The sequence below is a fragment of the Peromyscus maniculatus genome, chromosome 14 (assembly GCF_049852395.1).
Source record: "Peromyscus maniculatus bairdii isolate BWxNUB_F1_BW_parent chromosome 14, HU_Pman_BW_mat_3.1, whole genome shotgun sequence".
In the NCBI taxonomy this organism is placed as follows: Eukaryota; Metazoa; Chordata; class Mammalia; order Rodentia; family Cricetidae; genus Peromyscus; species Peromyscus maniculatus.
Window position 1 is genome coordinate 56,250,971 of NC_134865.1, and position 20,583 is coordinate 56,271,553.

Consider the following 20,583-nt stretch of genomic DNA (forward strand, 5'->3'; position numbering starts at 1 on the left):
CCCCCCCATAAAGCTCTAAAAAGGTTAAAAAAAAAACCAAAAAAAAAACAACAATCATTTATTGATATCTTTAAAAAAGAAAAAAAGAAAAAAGAAAACCATGGAGTTACAAGTAACATTAAACTTAGTTTGATTCTATAGTAACTCTTTAGGCTGAGGACATTTGAGCCCCAGCACTGCAGAAATCCACATTTCCTTGAATCTACTATAGTACCAAATTTAGAACCTTACCAATAAAAGATACCTAATATAATTCTATAGAATAAATAAGTAAGTCTGTGTAGCTGGAGTTATCTCCAGTCCTGCCTGGGCCACAGCCACTCAGACCCAAATAAACACACAGACGCTTATATTATTTAAACTGTTTGGCCTAATGGCTCAGGCTTCTTGCTATCTAGTTCTTAAATCTTAAATTAACCTATTTCTATTAATCTGTAAGTTGCCACATGGCTTGTGGCTTACCGGTACTTTACATCTTACTTCTCATGGCAGCGGCTGGCAGTGTCTCCTGACTCAGGCTTCCTGTCCCTAGAATTCTCCTCTCTGCTTGTCCTGCCTATACCATACTTCCTGCCTGGCTACTGGCCAATCAGCATTCTATTATCAACCAAATCAGAGCAACACATTCACAACATACAGGGTGATCAATATCCACAGCAAGTCTGTCTTGGGACAGAGGAGACTAAGGAAAAAGTAGAGTCAGATTAATGATCAGATTAGAGCTGGAAGGAAAAGGAAAACTCTAAGAAAATCCTTGCTGTGGCTTATGAAGTCCAGCACGATTTAGCCTTTACTTATCAGACCAAGCACCCCAGCCTTCTTTGAACCGTTAACCCTGCCATGCTTCTCATCTCAAAGTCTTCAGTTCATAGTTCTCACAAGCCATTACTTTTCCTGAAGTTAATCTGTGCATCCTTCAGAGCTCTGCTCAAATATCACTTCAAAGTAGCTGCCCTTAGCCACCTCTACACTGTAACCAAGCCAGCTACCTCTGTAAGTTTATAATACAATGAGCCGCTCCTTTACTGTTTATTATAATTTTAAATTAAAAAGTGAGTATTCAATAACTGCTTTCCCTACAAGAATGTAAGTTGTATGATGGCAGGATTCTGATACATCAAATTAATGAATCAACATATGTTTAAACTATTAATTTGCTATTTTATAAAGTTTTTTGTGGTGGTAATCTAATTGTACTGAAATGTGATTTTGATTGTATGTTAATAAATAAAGTTGCCCGGGGGTCAGAGCTATTAGAGCCATAGCAAGAGTGTGGCGGTGGTGGCACATGCCTTTAATCCCATAGATCTCTGTGTGTTCAGGGATACAGCCAGCATTGGAGACATATGCCTTTAAGACCTAGGGGGCTGTACATTCAGACAGTGACGAGGCAGTCATGTGTTTGGGTTTACAACCAATGAGAAGGCAGAACAACATACTATAAGAAAAAACGAACAGACAGGAAGTAGCTCTCTTTCGGGAAGCTGGGACACCGCAGGCGGAAGGGTGAGATTTTAGCTCTGAGCTCTGACCTCTCGGCTTTCTCTTTTACATTGTTTCTGTGTTTCTTATTTAATAAGACGGTTGGTTACATCTACAGTTTTTAATATTATTTGTTAAATTCTTAATAAGCTGAGATACAGAATACCTTTTATCCAATCAATTCTGGTAAGAAAAACTGCAGGAACTTTACTTAAAACAAAGATGCTAGAGAGATGCTTAACAATTAATAGTGCTTCTTACTGCTCTTGTAGAGTTCAGGTCACAGCACCCATATCAGGGAGCTCACAACTCCAGCCCTGGGGGATCTGACACCATTTTCTGGCTGCCCAGGCAGTTCCCTAGCCCTACATAAGTAATTAAAAATAAAAAAAAAAATATTTAAAACAAATAAAGAGACAAAGCAATTGGGATTACGGAGTATATTAGAGAAAAACAAAATATAGAGGAAGTCTGGCACTTTCCACTACCTTTTCTGAAGGACCGCCTATGGGTAAGAGCTTCTCTAAGTCTTAAGGCAGCTGCAGAGACAGAAGTCAGAGTTCAGAGCTGCTGAAACAGGCAGGATGTGAGGGGCTGTCTTTGTTAGGGTTCCTAGTACTTCAGTGAAACACCATGACCAAAAAGCAAGTTGGGAAGGAAAGGGTTTATTCAGCTTACACTTCCATTGCACCATTCATTTTTGAAGGAAGTCAGGACGGGAACTCAAGCAGGGCAGGATCCCAGAGGCAGGAGCTGATGCAGAGGCCATGGAGGGGTGCTGCTTACTGGCTTGCTCAACCTGATCTCTTACAGAACCCAGGACCACTAGGCCCAGGGATGGAACCACCCACAATGGGCTGGGCCCTCCCCCATCAATCACTAATTGAGAAAATGCCTTTCAGCCAGATCTTATGGAGTCCTTTTCTCAACTGAGGTTCCCTCCTTTCAGATGACTCTAGTTTGTGTGTCAAGTGTGACAATAGACTAGCTAGCATAGGGGCTAAAAATCCAGAGAAAAACCAATCACAGAAAAATAACTCTAGACATCCAATATTGCTTCTGTCCTCAGAGTAATTTAGCAAATTCTAACCTGGGTGAGGCAAGACAACAAGAATTAAGCAAACTGCCTATTTTAAAGTATAAAAATAAATAAACAAATAAAGCCTTCAGATTGACTAAGAGAAAAAAATGAAGAGTTCAAGATCTGTCAAAAAGAAAGGTCCTGGCAAACACCCCAGGGTTCCATTTGATACCTCTGAAGAGCAACACTTGAAGCAAATGGAAATTGGATTTAAACCAGCCCTTGAGAAGCCTAAAACAAAGGCTCAAGCCATCTCAAGCCTATGAATCAAGGTCACTTGCTTCTACTTTTAACTACCATCAGAAGAAAATTAAATCTTCTCTAACGAGCCATATCACCAACAGCATCTATCACTCCTCATGTACAAGTTTTGACATTCATTTGAAAAATTACCAGAAAAGGTAAGACAAGACCAAATGAATGAAAGTCAAGAGAAAAAGCAGACAACAGAAAAACAGAACAAAAATAACAAAAGGATCTAAACACTGCAATTACCAAGTATAGACTTGAAAATAACTATGATTAGTATGTTTAGGAAAATAGGTGACAAGATTTACCAGAGAATTGGAATCTATAAAAACAAACAACAACAACAAAGACAAAAACAACCTGGAATTCTAGAACTAAAAAATACACACTATATAATATCAGTATAACAGATGCCTTTAGCAGTAGATTGAACATTAAGTGAACCAGAAAATGCATCTGTACACACCAAACAGATGAAGCATGAGGGGAAAAGGTTGGAAAATACAGAAACAGCATGAAAGTGGCCAGGGATGCAGCTCATCTGTAGAGTGCTTGCCTAGCAACGCAGGGAGCCCTGGGGTCAATCTCCAACACTGCATGAAACAGGTACAGTGACACCAGCCTCTAAGTCCAGCACAAGAGAGGTGGAAGCAGGAGAATCAGAAATACCAGTCATTCTTGACTACACAGTGAGTGGAGGCTGGCCTGGGATTTATAAGAACTTGTTTGTTTGTTTTTAAAGGAAAACTACATGAGAGACACACAGAACTCAAGGAATGATTTAACACAGAGATATCTAGAATTCAGAAGAAATGAACAAGTAAAGCTGAAACAACATTAGAAGAGGTAGGACAAACTTGGCAAAAGACAAGTATCAGTGATGGACCTCAAGTGTCTTAACTTAAAGCACAACAAAACAAAAATATGGCTTCTTTAACCAAAACAATGGACTAAGAATACAATAGAATGATCACTTGAAAGGTTTAAAGAAAATTACTTCGAACAAGGAATTCTATGTCTGACAAGGAATTCTATGTCTGACGGACAGATCCTTCAAAAATTAAGGCAAGTTGGGTAGTGGTGGTGCATACCTTTAGTCCCAGCACTTAGGAGGCAGAGGCAGGCAGATCTCTGAATTCAAGGCTAGCCTAGTCTACAGAGTGAGTTACAGGACAGCCAGGACTGTTTCACAGAGAAACCCTGTCTTGAAAAACAAAACAAAACAACAACAAAAAATAATTAAGGCAAAATAAAAAAAGCTTCTATTAAGAAAATTCCAGATGGAAGCATGGTAACAGGAAAGAAATAAAAAAAGCACTACAAAGAAGAACCATGGGTAAAATTAAATAACCATGGATTATTTCAAAAACAATGAAATCACAACAAGAAAGATTATATATGGGAATAATAACTGGAATGAAAGGGCTGTAAGGCATAGAAAAAAAAATCAGTAAATTGTGAGCAAAACTGGCCACAGTAATTCCTCCTATTCTTTATCTGTAATTCTTCACAATGTGGCTTTGCTATTCCTCACATCAAGAGATGAAATCTATCTCTACTCCTAGAGAATTCTGGCTTGGCAATGCTCATTGGATATGGCCAATGAAACATTAGAAAATGAGACATAACTGAGACTCGAAAAGCATTTGCACAATGGGATTTGTTCTCACCTGCTACCTACAGAACTCAAACCATCAGGCAAATGAACTAGTCTGTTGAAGGACCCATAAAGAAAGAGAAAAATATTTCTTTACATGTACACTGGTCAAAAATCTATCAAACAGCAAACATAGGAGTTTTATTTTACTTTATCTGGCCTCAAGCAAACTACCAGCAGATCAGAGATCAGCATATTCACAACAAAAGCTAGACCACCAATTATGAACTATCAGCCACCAAGCTTTAATGCAGAACTTAAGTGTATTTACTGTGCTTGCACGTAGACTAGTGATCGCCAAGCAGGGCCAACTGTGCTCCCTACAGGCATTTGGTTACTATAGTCTAGAACTTAAATGTCTCTCAAAGGTCTATATGTTAAAAGCTTGACCAATTTTTTTTTTACTGTGATAAGAGTTTGGAACCCAGGGTCGAGTACATGCTAGGCAAATGCTCTACAACTGAAGTTATGGGACTTTTAGAGGTGAGACCTAATGAGAAATCTTCTGATCATTGAAGGAAGTCCTTTAAGTGGATGGGGACACGAGCTCCTTCCTCTTCCTCTTTTATTCACTTCCCAGTCAGAAAACAGGTGGTGGCACCATGTACAACCACCATGACATTACTGCCTCATATAATAAATAGCTAATATTGACTGTCAATATCTAAAATCATCAAAGAAACAAGCCTCTGTGCATGGCTGTGAGGGTGACCTCGACAGCTTACTCAGCTGAGCATGAGCATTAGCGATACTCAGTGACTAGATGCCACAGTCTCCTGCTGCCGTGTCTTCCCCACCAGGATGGAGGTGTCCTCAAACTGGGAACCAAAGTAAACCCTTTCTCCTTTAAATTGCTTTTGTTGGGTATTTGACCACAGTAACAGTAGTAATATAAAGGGAACATACAGAAAACTGGAATCAGAAGTGGGGTCACTGCTGACTAAATCTCATCATGTGGCTCTTAGGTCTTTGAAAGTAGAGTGTAGGAAAAGTTTGGGATTATTGGCTGAAATTTCTTAAGTACCATGAATACCTTAAGTAGAGTTTAATAGGCCATTTTGGTAGGAGCTTGGGAAGATAAGAATGCTCTGTGTGCAAGAAGACATGATGCTGGAGAAGGAGCTGAGAGCTCTAGATCTTTTTTTTTTTTTTTAAGATTTATTTATTTATTATGTATTCAGTGTTCTGTCTGCATGTATGCCTGCTGGCCAGAAGAGGGCACAAGATCTCATTACAGATGGTTGTGAGCCACCATGTGGTTGCTGGGAATTGAACTCAGGACCTTTGGAAGAGCAGTCAGTGCCCTTAACCACTGAGCCATCTCTCCAGCCCGAGTTCTACATCTTGATCCGCAGGCAGCAGAAGGAAATTCTGTACCACACTGGGCACAGCTTGAGCATAGGAGACCTCAAAGCTGACACACTTCCTCCAACAAAGCCACACCTCCTAATAGTGCCCCTATGGGGGTCATTTTCTTTCAAATCACCACAGTCAGGCTTGGTGGTAAGCACCTCTGTTCACTGGGCCTTCTTGGAGGCCCAGTTCTTATAGTCTTGATACAATCGTCTCTAGCTTTAACTGCTTGTTGGATATATACATCCAGACTTTACTTCTTTGCTGATTAGACATACTACTTTGGACAATTTTATGAAAGAAAATCTGGTTTTTCTTTTCTGCAACAAGAGAGATAATGAAACAATAACCCAGTCCTCTATATGAAGAATTAAACCATCATATAGAAATATACTAGGCCTGAATGATGCATTAAATAGTACTGAGGAATACCACTGTGTGCTGGTGATGGCTCAGTAAATAAAGGGCACCAAGCCTCAGGATCTAAGTCCAATCTCCAGGATCCACATGATGGAAAGCAAAAGATTCTTGCACATTGTCCTCTGACCTCCACCCCTTTACCAAGGCATGTTCATGTCTATGTCTGTCTGTCTGTGTCTCTGTCTCTCTCTCACACACACGCACACACACACACACAAATAAATGTAATTTTTAAAAAATTATTGAATTATCAGTGGGAACATAGAGATGTTCAACATACTATTCTGTACAACCTTGTATATATCTGAAAGGTTTCATAATAAATTGCAGTTAATATTATTTTCCTAGCTTGGATTGCCACTATACCTATGTAATATATATCGTCTGTGGAAGAACAGGGTAATGAGCACTTCACTGCTTTCTTGATATAACTTCTTGTGAATCTAAAACCATTTCAAAATAAAAGTTAAAACAAAAAATGTTAGGAAGCCTCCCATTCTGGTGTATCTTATCTTACCTTTCTTCTTCCACCAAACTAAACTGTGAAACTGGACATAGAACTCTATGTAATGACTGGAGAATTATCTAACAATATCATAGTGTTGCATTCAAACTAGGTATACTGTGTCACAGGAAAGTTATAGAATTGGGAACTTTCATCAATAAGACAACCAACCAACAATATAAGACTCCGTAAGTTTTCTTGTATCACTGATTTTTTTTTTAATTTACTAGAAATTTACCAAGTAAGATTGTTCAATTCTAAAAAGAGAGCATACAGTTTTCTATAAAGGAAGCAGAGACAAGAAAAACTTGAGGTGTGTCGTTAAGCTGACACTAGTTTTTCAAATTTAAATTGGACACCAATTCCTCAAATAAGTCTCAAATTATTAAAATAAGGAAGAAAACTCCAAGTAGACTGTAAAATTACTAGCATATTCTGGAAAAAAGAAGAAAACAAAGTTTTCCAAGTTATAGATCTTATACTTTGTCTTGTTTGTACACTTTTATCTCTGCTTTTCATTATAGTTGTGTATTCATTATTTTGTCAGCACAAAATAAAATCCAAACTCCATTTCTTCTCTTTCTTTTGGGCATTTCAATAATTAATTTTAACTGTCACCTTAACTGTCAACTCCATTAGATGGAGAAACACCTAAAACATTTAAGAAAGCATTCTTCTAAGTATGTCTGTGAGAGCATTTCTAGATATGACTGGCACACAGAGCAGCAGCTAAGGAGAAAAAACCTGCCCTCAACACAGGGGCACTTCTAACAGACTTGGGGGGGGGGGGATGCATGGCAAGATGGAACAAAAGGTGGAAGGAAGCCAGGCAGTGTGTGCCAGCTCCATTCTTCCTGAGCGAACTCTACTGCTGTTGCCACTGCCTGGACGTCAGACTCCAGTTCTTTAGCTTCCCACACAGACACACACCAGTACCTGCAGGGGACTTCCAGGCCCTCAGCCTCTGACTCGGCTGCATCACTGATCTCCCTCGTTCTTACTTCCTACTTCTTGGGCTGAGAAGCTACCTGGAACCTGTCTGTCTAAGCATGCACATAGCCACTGTTGAACTGACTAGACAGACTTCAACTGTGTAACACAATCTAATAAAATTCTTTCATAAATCATACATGTATGGTTATGTATATCTGAATTTTATTCCTTGAGAGTCCTAATAATTTTAGACAAGAAGAACTCAAATTTTTATTGAATGCGCATCTTTTTCATTTATTATATATTTCTCCTTTAGTTTTTAAAAATAAACTTTTTATTTTGTTTTTCTATTTATTTATTTATTTATTTTTTGTTTTGTTTTTTAAGACAGGGTTTCTCTGTGTAGTTTTGGTGCCTGTTCTGGATCTCACTCTGTAGACCAGGCTGGCCTCGAACTCACAGAGATCCGCCTGGCTCTGCCTCCCAAGTGCTGGGATTAAAGGCGTGCGCCACCGATGCTTGGCTCTAAAATTTTTTTATATTATAATTACATCACTCCCCCCTTCCCTTTCTTTCCTCCAACTCCTCGGCTCACTCACAAATGTATGGCTTCTTTGTTGTTGTATATATACACATATGTTTGTGCATGCATGCATGTGTGCATGTATGTATTCCTAAGTACAACCTGCTCAGTACGAATACTATTCATTTTATGATCTCAGGACCCTGGATATTGGATAATCAATTGAGGGCTCTTCCTGAGAAAGACAATTTATATTCCCAGTCTCAGTGTCCCCACTTACCTGTGACTCCTTGTCTAGATCTGAGGCCCCAAGCTTTCCCATTTTGGGGGAAGGGAGAATTTGTTTGTTTGTTTGTTTGGTTGGTTAGTTGGTTGGTTGCTTTTTCAAGACAAGGTTTCTGTATGTATCCCTGGCTGTCCTGGATCCCACTCTGTAGACCAGGGTGGCCTAGAACTCAAGAGATTGGCCTGCCTCTGCCTCCCGAGGTGTGCACCACCATGTCCAGCTTAAACATTTTTTTTAGATTTATTTTATGTATATGAGTATTCTGCATGCATGTATGTATTGCACCATGTGTATGTCTGGTGCCAAAGAAGGTCAGAAGAAGGCATCAGATCCTATGGAACTGGAATTACAAATGGTTATAAGTCACTATGTGGGTGTTGAAATTGAACCTGGGTCCTCTGCAAGAACAGCAAGTGTTCTTAACCACTGTGCCATCTCTCCAGTCCCAATTCTTTCTTTGGTTTTTTGAAATGGGGGTCATAAACTGCAGCCAGGCAGGCTGACCTTAAACCCTCAATCCTCCTGTCTCCACCTCTGTGGTGCTGGGATTATAAATACGTAAAACACTTAGAGCATGCCTATATACAAGCGCACACGCGCATACACACACATATTGTGAGACAGTCTTGCTGTGTAGCTTTGGCTGATTTAGAATTTACTATGCAAACAGAATGGACTCAAACTTGCAGCAATCTACCTGCCTCTGCTTCCCAAGTACTGAGACTACAGTGTGTGCCACCATATCTGAATAGCTACAAGGCTCAGTACTGGGGATCAAATACATGGCCTCACACATTAAAGTATTTATCTGGGTCTGTGAGATGGCTCAGTGGGAAAAGGTGCATATTGTCAAATCTGACAACCTGAGTTCAATCCCAAGGTTACCCATGGTAGAAGAGAACTGACCCCTAAAAATTGTCCTGACTTCCACATGTGTGGAAGTGTGCTGTCAATTTGTGCAACTCCCCCCCAACACACACACACGCACGCACGCACACATTCACACACACACTAAGATAAATTTTAAAAATACAAACTGTGACAAATCATATCCCTGAAAGATGGCAAGAACAGTTGATTCCCTATGAAAGGCTCTTACAATGTGATGCTGATAGTCCTGCCTCCAAGGGAGGGGTTTATGTCCACTTCCCAATTATCCTCACCTATACAGACTTTTATAACCTCTCAAAAAACATAATGAAGTAGCCGGCCAGGGGTGGCGCACGCCTTTAATACCAGTTCTCGAGAGGCAGAGGCAGGTGGATCTCAGTAAGTTCAAGGCCAGCCTGGTCTGCAAAGCGAGTTCCAGGACAGGCAAAACTGTTACACAGAGAAACCCTGTCTCAAAAAAAAACCCAGAATGAAGTAATACTATGTGACTTCCAAGACTTCCAAGCTAACTCAAGTAAATCATCTGCCTGCCCCCTCCTCTCTCAGGATGTTCTTGAATCTAGTAACCATGCTGTGAGAAAGCCAAGCAGTCACAGGAGAAGTATAGTGTAGGTGTGGTGGCTAACAGCCCAGGCTGAGGACTCGGCCAAGTCAGCATTCACCAGCAGACACAGGAGTGAGCAAGCATTCAAAGGACTACAGTGCTTGGCCACCGAGTCACACTCCTAACTATCCCACCTCATGCCACGAAGACCAGCAAACCCATCAAGAATCTTAATCAAATTGCAGATGTGTAAGCAAAACAAACACGCCTGCCAGGTGTGGTGATGCACGCACGCACGCACACCTCTTAGCCCAGCACTCAAGAGGCAGAGGCAGTGAAACGCTGTGAGTTTAAGGCCAGCATGGACTACATAGTGAGATGTAGGCCAGCTAGGGCTACAGGGTAAAACCCTATCTCAAAACAAAATAGATAGAAGGATGAATGGATGGATGGATGGATGGATGGATGGATGGATGGATGGATGGATGCTTTAAAAGCTACTAAATTTACAATAACTTATAATGAAATCAATGTCATACAAGTTCATAAACACATTACCACTAATATCTTAACAAATACTTTATAATACAATAAATATTATAATAAATTTTATAATACAAAAAATATATTACCCACTTTGGGATGCTTTGTTTTTACCAAGCAAAAAAGGTTAAAAATGTAAAGACAGTTAACTAGTTAATCTAACCAAAAACAAGAAGAGTGCTGGAGAGATAGCTCAGTCTTTGAGAACTCTGGCTGCTCTTCTAGACCCAGGTATGATTCCCAGCACCCACATGGTAGTTCAAAATAATCTGAAACTCCAGTTCCAGGAGATCCATTGCCCTCTTCTGGCCTCCTCAGGCACAGGAACACACATGGTACACAGACATACATGCAGGCAAAATACCCATACACATAAAATGGAATTGAAAACAGGAAGGACGGACTTTTCCAGCAGTTAATAACCCACATTTCCATTCCCCAGTCTTTCACCTACCTGTCTTAAGAAGGTTTCTGAGGACTGTGGCCCACCAGTATTCCAGTCTGTGGCTACGTATCAAGATCTTGGTTGCCAAAATGTCTGCACTGGCAGTCTTCCCTGGAAAATGTTCCTTAGGCTCCAAAATCTGAAAACTGCAAGGAAAGGAAATTCTTAATATAGATACCTCTTTTCAATTTCAATCCTTCATAATCTACCCCATCAACTGAAAAGGCAGCTGGCAAGATGGCTCAGTGGAAAGTGCAAGGCTGGTGACTTGAATTTAATCCCTGGAACCCACAGCAGAACCAGAGAATCAGTTCTCCACAAAGTTTTCCACTATCTTCCACATGCACACTATGACATGCACCCCTGTCGTGCATGCACGTATGCGCACGCACACACACCCATGCAATAAATACATGAAAATATATAGGTTGAAAGAAAATTAACAGTCTCTTAAGGTACACAAAAACAAGTTTCACTAAAACCGGGAGTCAAATCACACTAAAATAGAGGAGGATACTCTAGATTTAAGGTCCAGCTTCATTTTTTTTTTTTTAATATACGATTGTCTCCCTATGAAGCCGGGCCAGTCTAAAACTTGTGACCCAAGCCTATCTTACCTGGCCCCGTCTCTACTCTAAAGAGCTACTACTCATCCTAATTAAGTCATCCATTTTCTGTGTCTGATTCTTTATACCACAAATTTTCACGTGGTGGAAACTGAGGAGATCGGATTATAATTTGGGGGGCCTGGGTCTAGACTCAGTTGTCAAACTACTCTGCTTTAAGAGATCTGATACACTCCTAGACGCAGTTCTGTCTTTAAAAGAGAAGATTAAATTAGCAATTCCTAAAATCCAGAAATTCACCTAGACAGGCACCAGGTATGACAAGACAATATGGATAAAGTTATCAACTGTGCTTAATATGCGATTGCCTTTCCTAGTTTCCCAGGTTAAATTCTTCTTTCATTACAGTCTGACAAACAGCATAGTAGTTATTTTTTTAATGTTGTGACTGAGTCAAAACGGCTTTCAATCTCCATTACTGGGATTATAGGCATGAGATACCATACCCAGGTCTGGACTTCATGATATGCTCCAAGCCAGCCTGAGCTACAGAGTGACAACCTGTCTCAAAATATCAAGCAATGTATGTCTATGATCCCATCACAATGGAGATGGAGGCAGAAGAATTAGGAGTTCAAAGTCATCCTCAATTCCACAGTGAATTCAATGCCAGCCTAGGCTATATGACATCTTGTCTCAAAACAACAAAAAAAGTTATGATTTCTATTTTAGAGTTTCTACTGCTGTGATAAAACACCATGACCAAAAAGCAACTTGGGGAGGTAAGGGTTTATCTCATCTTTCAGCTTGTAGTCTACCATCTTGGGAAGTCATGGCAGGAGCAAGGCAGGAACCTGGCGAGTGGAACTGAAGCAGAGGTTATGAAGGAACACTATTTACTGGCTTGCTTCCCATGGCTTGTTCATCCTGGGGTCTATACCATGAAGGACCAAGGCCTAGGGGTAGCACCACCTGTAGTGGGCTAGACCTTCCCACCTCAATCATTAATCAAGAAAGTGCACTGTGCACAGACTTGTCCACAGCCCAATCTCGTGGGGAGATTTTCTCAACTGAGGTTCTCTCTTCTCAAACAACTCTGGCTTGTTTCAAGTTCACAAAACACTAGCCGGTGCAGAATCTGAAAGTAAAACATTCTTAGGGCTTTTACCCAGCAGTAACTTTTTAATGTGTAGTCTAATTAGCCACATATATCACACTGGAATAAAAAATGCCTGTGTTAAGAAGCAATACAAATTTACCGCAAATGATACAATGGTGTTGTTTCTGAATAAAATGGCTGGCAGCAGCTAACATTTACGGGTACTAGTTGACAGTTTCTCCTAAACAATTTCTATGAGTTAAGTCATTTAATCCTGATGGCTCATAAAATGAGCTATTAGTACTGTCATTTTATAACTAGGGAAACTGAGGTAAAGTGAGTTTAGAAACTTCCAAGATTATAAAACTACTAAAGAGTGGGGCTGAGACTATTTTTATTTTATTATTATGTTTTTCTAGATTTTTCCCCCCTAATGATAGTGGGTTGATGGTGAGGATCTGGGAGGAGTTTGAGAAGGGGAAATTTTAATCAATATATTGTGTGAAAAACCATTTTCAATAAAAAAAAATAGTTGTTTGATCTTAAAAAAAATAAATAACAAAATAAAACAGATCAGGATACCTGACTGTAAAGCCCTTTATTTTTTTAAACTAATTTTGTTTATAAAACTCAGATTTTGGCAAAACTAGAAACATTTGCTGCAAATAATTTTGTGAACAGAACATAGAGATTATTATGATGTGGGTTAAACATAAATGGATAGTGCCCTCCAAGACTTTTCAATACGGCATTGCAACACTAAACCGACACACGGAGTAATCCAGGGGTAGAGTATGTATTAATTTACAAAGCCCTGGGTTCAAACCCCAGTACTGCAGAATACCACTGCTGCTGCTGATGTTGGGTATTTTGTAGTTTTCTTTCTTTCTTTCTCCACTCCCCACCTTTTGGGCACTGAGAACTGAATCTAGGGCCCGTCACGGAGCTGTATCCCAGCTCTCTTTTATTACTTTGAGTTTGGGGAGGTCCATAGGAAGGGCTTACACGGCTTTAAAGGAAAAATGAGGTAGAGTTAAAGGCTGAAGAGCACCACCAACTTGTTTGCGCAGCCATCTACTCTCACTGATGTTATTTATGAAAACAGAAGAACAACAGGGAATTTCATTCCAAAACAATTTCAGATGTGATTTGTAAATGAGTTTTAGACAACAATGTGTTTCAGTTCATTTCTTCATTGGCCTAATTCTTGAACAGACTAATGTTTCTGACATTTTACTTTCAATTTTAACGGCTGCATTATAAAATAGACTAAATATAGTAATAAAACACAGAGAGGGCTGGAGAGATGGCTCAAAGGTTAAGAGCACCCACTGCTCTCCCAGAGGTCCTGAGTTCAATTCTCAGCACCCACATGGTGGCTCACAGCCATCTGTAGTGAGATCTGGCGCCCTCTTCTGTGTACATAATAAATAAATACCACGGTACTGGTTAGAATAGCTGACGTGCATTTGACCAAACTTAACATCAAAAGTAGACATTTAGAGTTCTAGGAGAATCTCACATTCTCCCAGGACAACATTTTCCTTCTGCTTCTGTAACAGCAAAATAAATGAAGCCTCTTTACTGTCTTGTAGCTGTTTTCAAGGAACTAACTATCCCAACGGTAGCCCAAGAGACAGAATATACGAGTGGAAGCCAGGCATAGTGAAACATGGCTGGAATCGCAGGGCACAGGCAACTCAAGGAAAAGGACCAAAAGCTTGAGGCCAGCTTTGAGACAGTGAATCCCTGTCTCAAAACACACACATGCTCACAATCATGCACATGCACACACATGCAAATACACAGACACACGAGTGCATGATCTATTTGACATTTTAGGATTAGAATAGACTAGGTGTTATATGTAAAAGAAAATATGAAAATGGATTACTTTTAAAAATAGTATCAGGGCCAGCTGTGGCAGCGCACACCTTTAATCCCAGCACTTGGGAGGCAGAGGCAGGCAGATCTCTGAGTTTGAGGCCAACTTGGTCTACAGAGTGAGTTTCAGGACAGCCAGTGCTGTTATATGAAGAAACCCTGTCTGAAAACACAAAACAACCCCCCTCCCAAAATAAAAATAGTATCAGAAAGGAAAAATATCTAATTTTCTAAAATCACAATTAGAAACACTTTGCGATGGCTAGTTTTAATCAACTTATCAAATCTAGAATCACATGGGAAGATAGTCTCAATGAGAAACAGTTTATATTGTTGGCCCGAGCTCATACCTATGAGGGATTTTCTTAATTAGGCTAATAGATGTGGGAAGACCCACCTTGAATGTCAGTGGCACCATTTCATGGGCTGGGCCCTGGACTAAAGGAAAAGGGAAGGGCCAGCAGAACCCTGGCAACCACGCACACAGTTCATTTTGCTCCATGCTTGATTTGAACATGACCAGGTACTTTAATTTCTGCAGCCTTGGCTTCCCTATTATGATGGGCTGTAATCTGGAATTATAAGCTGAAATAAACTCTTTAAGTTTTTGGGTTTTTGTGTGTGTGTGTCAGGTTATTTTATCATAACAGCAGAAATGAAACTAGAATATACTGACGATATGAACTCATAAGACACAACTAAATTAGAGACTACTGGCTCAAAGATTTGGCTTGCCAAAATTTCCCCTATATTAAAAAGCTGTATCTCCACTGTAACATTTTACACTACCTCCAAGATTAAGAGTCTTTCACTGGCCAGGCGGTGGTGGCGCACACCTTTAATCCTGGCACTCAGGAGGCAGAGTCAGGTGAACTCTGTGAGTTCTAGACCAGCCTGGTTTACAGAGGGAGTTCCAGGACAGCCAGGACTACCCACGGAGAAACCCTGTCTAGAAAACCCAAAAAAGAGAGGGAGTCTTTCACTGCTATCTGTGCGGGCACACACCTTCATCCTGGCACTCATGATGCAGAGTCAGTCTCTCACCGCTAGCTGTGCAGGCACACACCTTCATCCTGGCACTCATGGTGCCAAGTCAGCAAGACGACCAGCTAAAGCCTATCTGGGCAATCTAGACCAGATAATGAGACCTTATCTCAAAAACTACAGCAACCAAGGGTCTCTAAACTCTCTAAACGTGAACACCAAGACTGCTTACACTCTAGGTAGGTCCATCCTAGAAACAGCTCAGAGAAGATGAACTAGCCTAAGATTTAAGTTTTATTCAGACCTGAGTAATAATTCAGTAAGTATCCAGATTCAGTGACTCTGTTTCAAAAATCAAGTTGAAAGACACCTGTTATCAGCCTCTAACCTCCACATGCATCTATCTGCACACACCTATGTGTACACTCATGAATCCTCCCACACACAAAGGATCTTTAAGATTGCATAGACTTCACAATTTTCTTTTCCTATGAAAATCATAAATTTCCTAAGTCCAGGAACTTGATTTATTTTCGAAAGGAAAACAGAACCAGTCAAACTCTGTGGAGGGTCTGGAGAAATGGCTCAGTCAGTCAAGTGCCTGCATGAGCCCTAATTCAGATCCCAAGCATCCACATAAAAAAGCCAGGGGCAGTGGTGTGTCAACTTGTTGTAGACTATTATTTTAAGGTAATTTATGTAGGTCCAGGCTCTAAAACTAGAAAAAAATACTACATTAAAGTTCTCTTAGTCTCTTTTAACACTGGAATCTTTAAAAAAAAAAACAACCAGGGTCTCACCATGTAGTTCTGGCTGGCTTTGAACTCAGAGATATCTATCTGCATCTGCATCTGCATCTGCATCTGCCTTTGCCTGCTGGAATTAAAGGCATGAGCCACCACACTTACTCTGTAATACCTTTTAAAGACACACTATGAGGCCTGTTAGGCATAAAGATATGTAATATTTGCATAATGTCTCAAGAACTTCAAAGATTTTTTTCCAGTGCTAATGATGCCTATATACCATATTCTCCTCCCCCAAGTGACATAAGCTGAATCTAAAGACAGAGTTTGAGATATGTTTCTGCACAATTGTTGAAATTTTTTTTCCTTTTGAGACAAGGTCTCACATATACTCAAGGAATGCTCAATCATACCACCAAGATACACGCTCAATTATGTTCACAGCAGCATTATTCATAATAGCCAGAACCTAGAAACAACCTAGATGCCCATCAACTGAAGAATGGATTAAGAAAATGTGGTACATATACACAATGGAGTACTACTCAGCAGAGAAAAACAATGACAGCATGAAATTTGCAGGCAAATGGATGGAACTAGAAAATATCATCCTGAGTGAGGTAACCCAGACTCAGAAGGACAAACATGGTATGTACTCACTCATAAGTGGATACTAGATATAAAGCAAAGGACAATCAGATTGCAACCCACAGAACCACGGAGGCTACCTAGCAGGGGGGACCCTAGGAAGACTGTGGCTTATAATAAGTTCTGGTTTTTCCCAATCACTGGGTAAGCTTTAGTGAAACATTTTACTATTAGGATAAGAATTTGTACCGTATCAAGCTGATGAAAGAATATGCTGGCTGTATTTTCAGAAAGGGAAGCTAAATCTTTTTAGATTATGGATTAGCCTATAGAAAAATATCTGCCGTAAATCAAACAGTGAAGGAGAAGATGAATAGGAATCTCATTTATGCAACTTAGGTAAAAACATAGCTCTCTGAACAGATGAAGATAGGTAGATTTCGTCTGTATCCCAGAATCTAATCAATATTTATATGTATAATTCAACTATTATTTGCTTATTGGGAAATGTTATCATTTTTACTATTTTCTACAGAGGCAAGGTCTCTATTGCAACCCTGGCTGGCCTGGAAGTCATTATGCAGCCCAAGCTGGCCTTGAACTTAAGGAGAACTTCCTATCTCTGCCTCCCAAACACTGAAATTACAGATGTGTGCCACCATGCCTGGCTTCAAAACACTTTATATGCTAGAACTTTGAAATGTAACTTACATATATTAAAACCTAATTTTCTCAGTGTACATGTAGCCTTTATAGCAATCAGGATTAAAAAAAAAATAGAATGTTAAAAAAAAGTTCTCTCCATGCCCAGTGCAATCCAACCCTCCTTCAACGCCTGGAAACCACTAGTTTTCTGTCCCTGCAGTTTACCTGCTTTAAAATATCCTAAAGGTGAACTGGAAAGATGACTAGTGGTTAAGAGGGCTTACTGTTCTTCCAGAGAACCAAGTTTGGATCCCAGCACCCAAGTCAGAAAGCTCAAAACTGCCTGTAACTCCAGCTCCAGGGAATCTGACACCCTCTTCTGGTTTCTGTAGATACCTACACACACATAGTAGCCACGCATGCACGCACGCACGCACGCACAAAGTAAAAATAAATACATCTAAGTTAAACAGTGATAGCACACACCTTTAATTCCAGCACTTGGGAGGCAGAGGCAGGTGGATCTTTCTGAGTTCGAGGCCAGCCTGGTCTATGGAGTGGGTTCCAGGCAGCCAGGGCTGTTACACAGAGAAACTCTGTCTTGAAAAACCAAAAATAAATAAGTAAATAAATAAATCTACAAAAATGTTTTAGTGGAATCATGCATAGTCTTGTGAGTTTTGCTTCTTTCACTTAGCATAATACATTCATTCATATTGTAAAACAAAGTGCAAAATATTATTTCACTGTATGGAGGTACTAAAGTTTCTTAGCTTACCAGCTAAAAATTCATCTGGATAATTTCCAGTGTGGGGCGATTAAGGCACTAAAGCATTTAAGTTTCTGTGTGACTGTATGTTTTCATTTCACTTGCATACATATCTAGTAGTAGTATTGTTGGATCATTATGGTTAAGTGTACATTTAGCTATGTATGAAACTTAAAAAGAGAGTATACCAGAAATAAATATGAGTTTTTGAATAGCTTTAAGGGAAATAAGCTTAGACCTTATGGTGGTTCAAATGAGAATGACCCCATAGGCTCATCTACTTGAATGTCAGTTCCCAGTTGGTGGGCTGTTGGGAAGGATTAGGAGGCGTGACCTTGTTGAAGGAGGTCTGTCACTGGGTGTGAGCTCTGAGGTTTCAAAAGCCAACTACACCAGGCCCAGTGTCTCTCTGCTTCTCTGTCTCTCTCTCTGCCTGCTGCCTAGGATTCAAGATGTAAACTCTCAGCCACTGCTTCACAACCATGCCTGCCTGCTTCCAGGCATGATCATGGACTAACCCTCTGAAACTGTAAGCAAGCTCCCAATTAAGTGCTTTCTTTCATAAGAATCGCCTTGGTCAAGCCAGGCGTGGTAGCACATGCTTTTAATCCCAGCACTCAGGAGGCAGAGGCAGGCGGATCTCTGGGCTACAGAGTGAGTTACAAGAAGGGCTCCAACGCTACACAGAGAAACAAACCCTGTCTCAAAAAACAAAACAAAAAAAGATTGCCTTGGTCATGGTGTCTCTTGACAGGAATAGAACAATGATAAGGACAAACCTTATGCCACAAACTTCCCAAAAGATTCCAAATATATCCAGACATTTATCAAAGGAATTATTTTTCCTGTGACCAATTTAAAGGAAGTACAAGTCAAAAAAGAAGTGGGTTAATACTTGCATTTATTAAATAAACAAAGATTTTTAAGACTTTAATATGTCATATTTGAAATCACACATATAAGCCCTACAAGTCACTGGGTATAGGTGTGCATGTTCAATCCATTTGGCTACAAGGTGGGCTTAAATTATCTTAAGGCTGTACAAGTTAGATGTTCTATTGTTGATCCTCCAACTCACTTGTTCATTTAGACTCCCAGAAGTAATTCTTTGTTTTGAAGGAGATGAAATTATGAGCCCTCCACTCTCTTCCTATCAGTTCTTGGTTTCATTTCCTTCTTTATCAACTTAAATTCCACAGCTCATCAATAATTATCCTAGTCCCTCACTTCACCTTTATCTCTCCCCTTCCTAGTTCCCCAGCGAAGCTGCAAACAACTCCCCTGACTTCAATAAAGCACTGGAGAAAACCACAATCCCCAAAAATTAATTATTATAATTAACTTCCATCAACAACCTCAAATGCAACAATACTACCCTACAATCTCCTCTAGTGAGAACTTTTCTTCATTCCTTAACTATCTAATACTCCTTTTTACTAAGACACCTTTTGGCCATTGACATGGTTCAACAGGTAAAGATGCTTACTGCCAAGACTGACAACCTAAGTTCAAGGCCCAGAACCCACATGGTGGAAGGAGAGAAACAACTTCCACAATTTGCCTTCTGACTTCTGCATGCACACCATGGCATACAACATGCTCACATGCGCACACACGGGCACAGGCTTGATCACCAGGACCATAAAACAGTTCCTGTTCCTTCTTCACACCACACACTAAGCTCTAACCTCACTTCAGCTCCTCAGAATTCAAACTGTTTCCCATTCAAAAGCCTTCCCACATGGAGAAAATACTTGACCTATCAACTAGCCTCCTGCATGCTGGCTCCTTCTACTCCTCTGTAAGAATTTAAATGCCAGTCTCAGGTGTGGCCTTCAACAAGATGAAAACTAGTTCTCCTGTTCCCTCATTATGGCAATTATTTTCTCTACATATTCTTGTGTGTATGCCTGTGTGCATATGTGTAAAGGTGCACTCACAACTGTGTGTGCGTGCACACACAGAGGCCAGAGGTTGACAATGGTGGCTTTCCCAATTGCTTTCAACCTTACTTTTTGAACCATTTTGGCTAGACTGAATGGCCAGGGAGCTCCAGGGATCTGCCTGTCTAGAACCAGCAACATTTCTAGAACACACTACCATTCAACTGTTTACATGGGTGTTGAAGATCTGAACTAGGTCCCTATGTTCGCACACAAGCACTATCCCCAATAAGTCATCTCCCCAATCCCTCACGGTACACTCTTAGACAGCAACTTAAATTGGAGCCATCCCTATCACAGAATGGTATGTTCTAAAGAGAAGGCAAATTCACTGAAGCAGTTTAACACTGAAAGTTAAGAGCCTGAGATCTGGGGGCAAACTAAATGTGAACTCCAGTTTCCACCACTTACTCTACAATCTCGGGAAATTGTTTATTCTCTATACCT

General features: G+C 40.2%; 1 protein-coding gene across 15 annotated transcripts in view; it reads right to left on the reverse strand.

Annotated features, from left to right (window-relative positions):
* Positions 1-20,583, reverse strand: part of Numb (NUMB endocytic adaptor protein) — a 113,364-nt gene that overhangs the window by 73,228 nt on the left and 19,553 nt on the right. For all 15 annotated transcript variants that reach the window (XM_076551021.1, XM_076551025.1, XM_076551032.1 and 12 more), the window contains exon 2: positions 10,922-11,058. The gene's annotated coding sequence lies outside the window, so the exon portion shown is untranslated. The remainder of the gene's footprint in view (positions 1-10,921; positions 11,059-20,583) is intronic.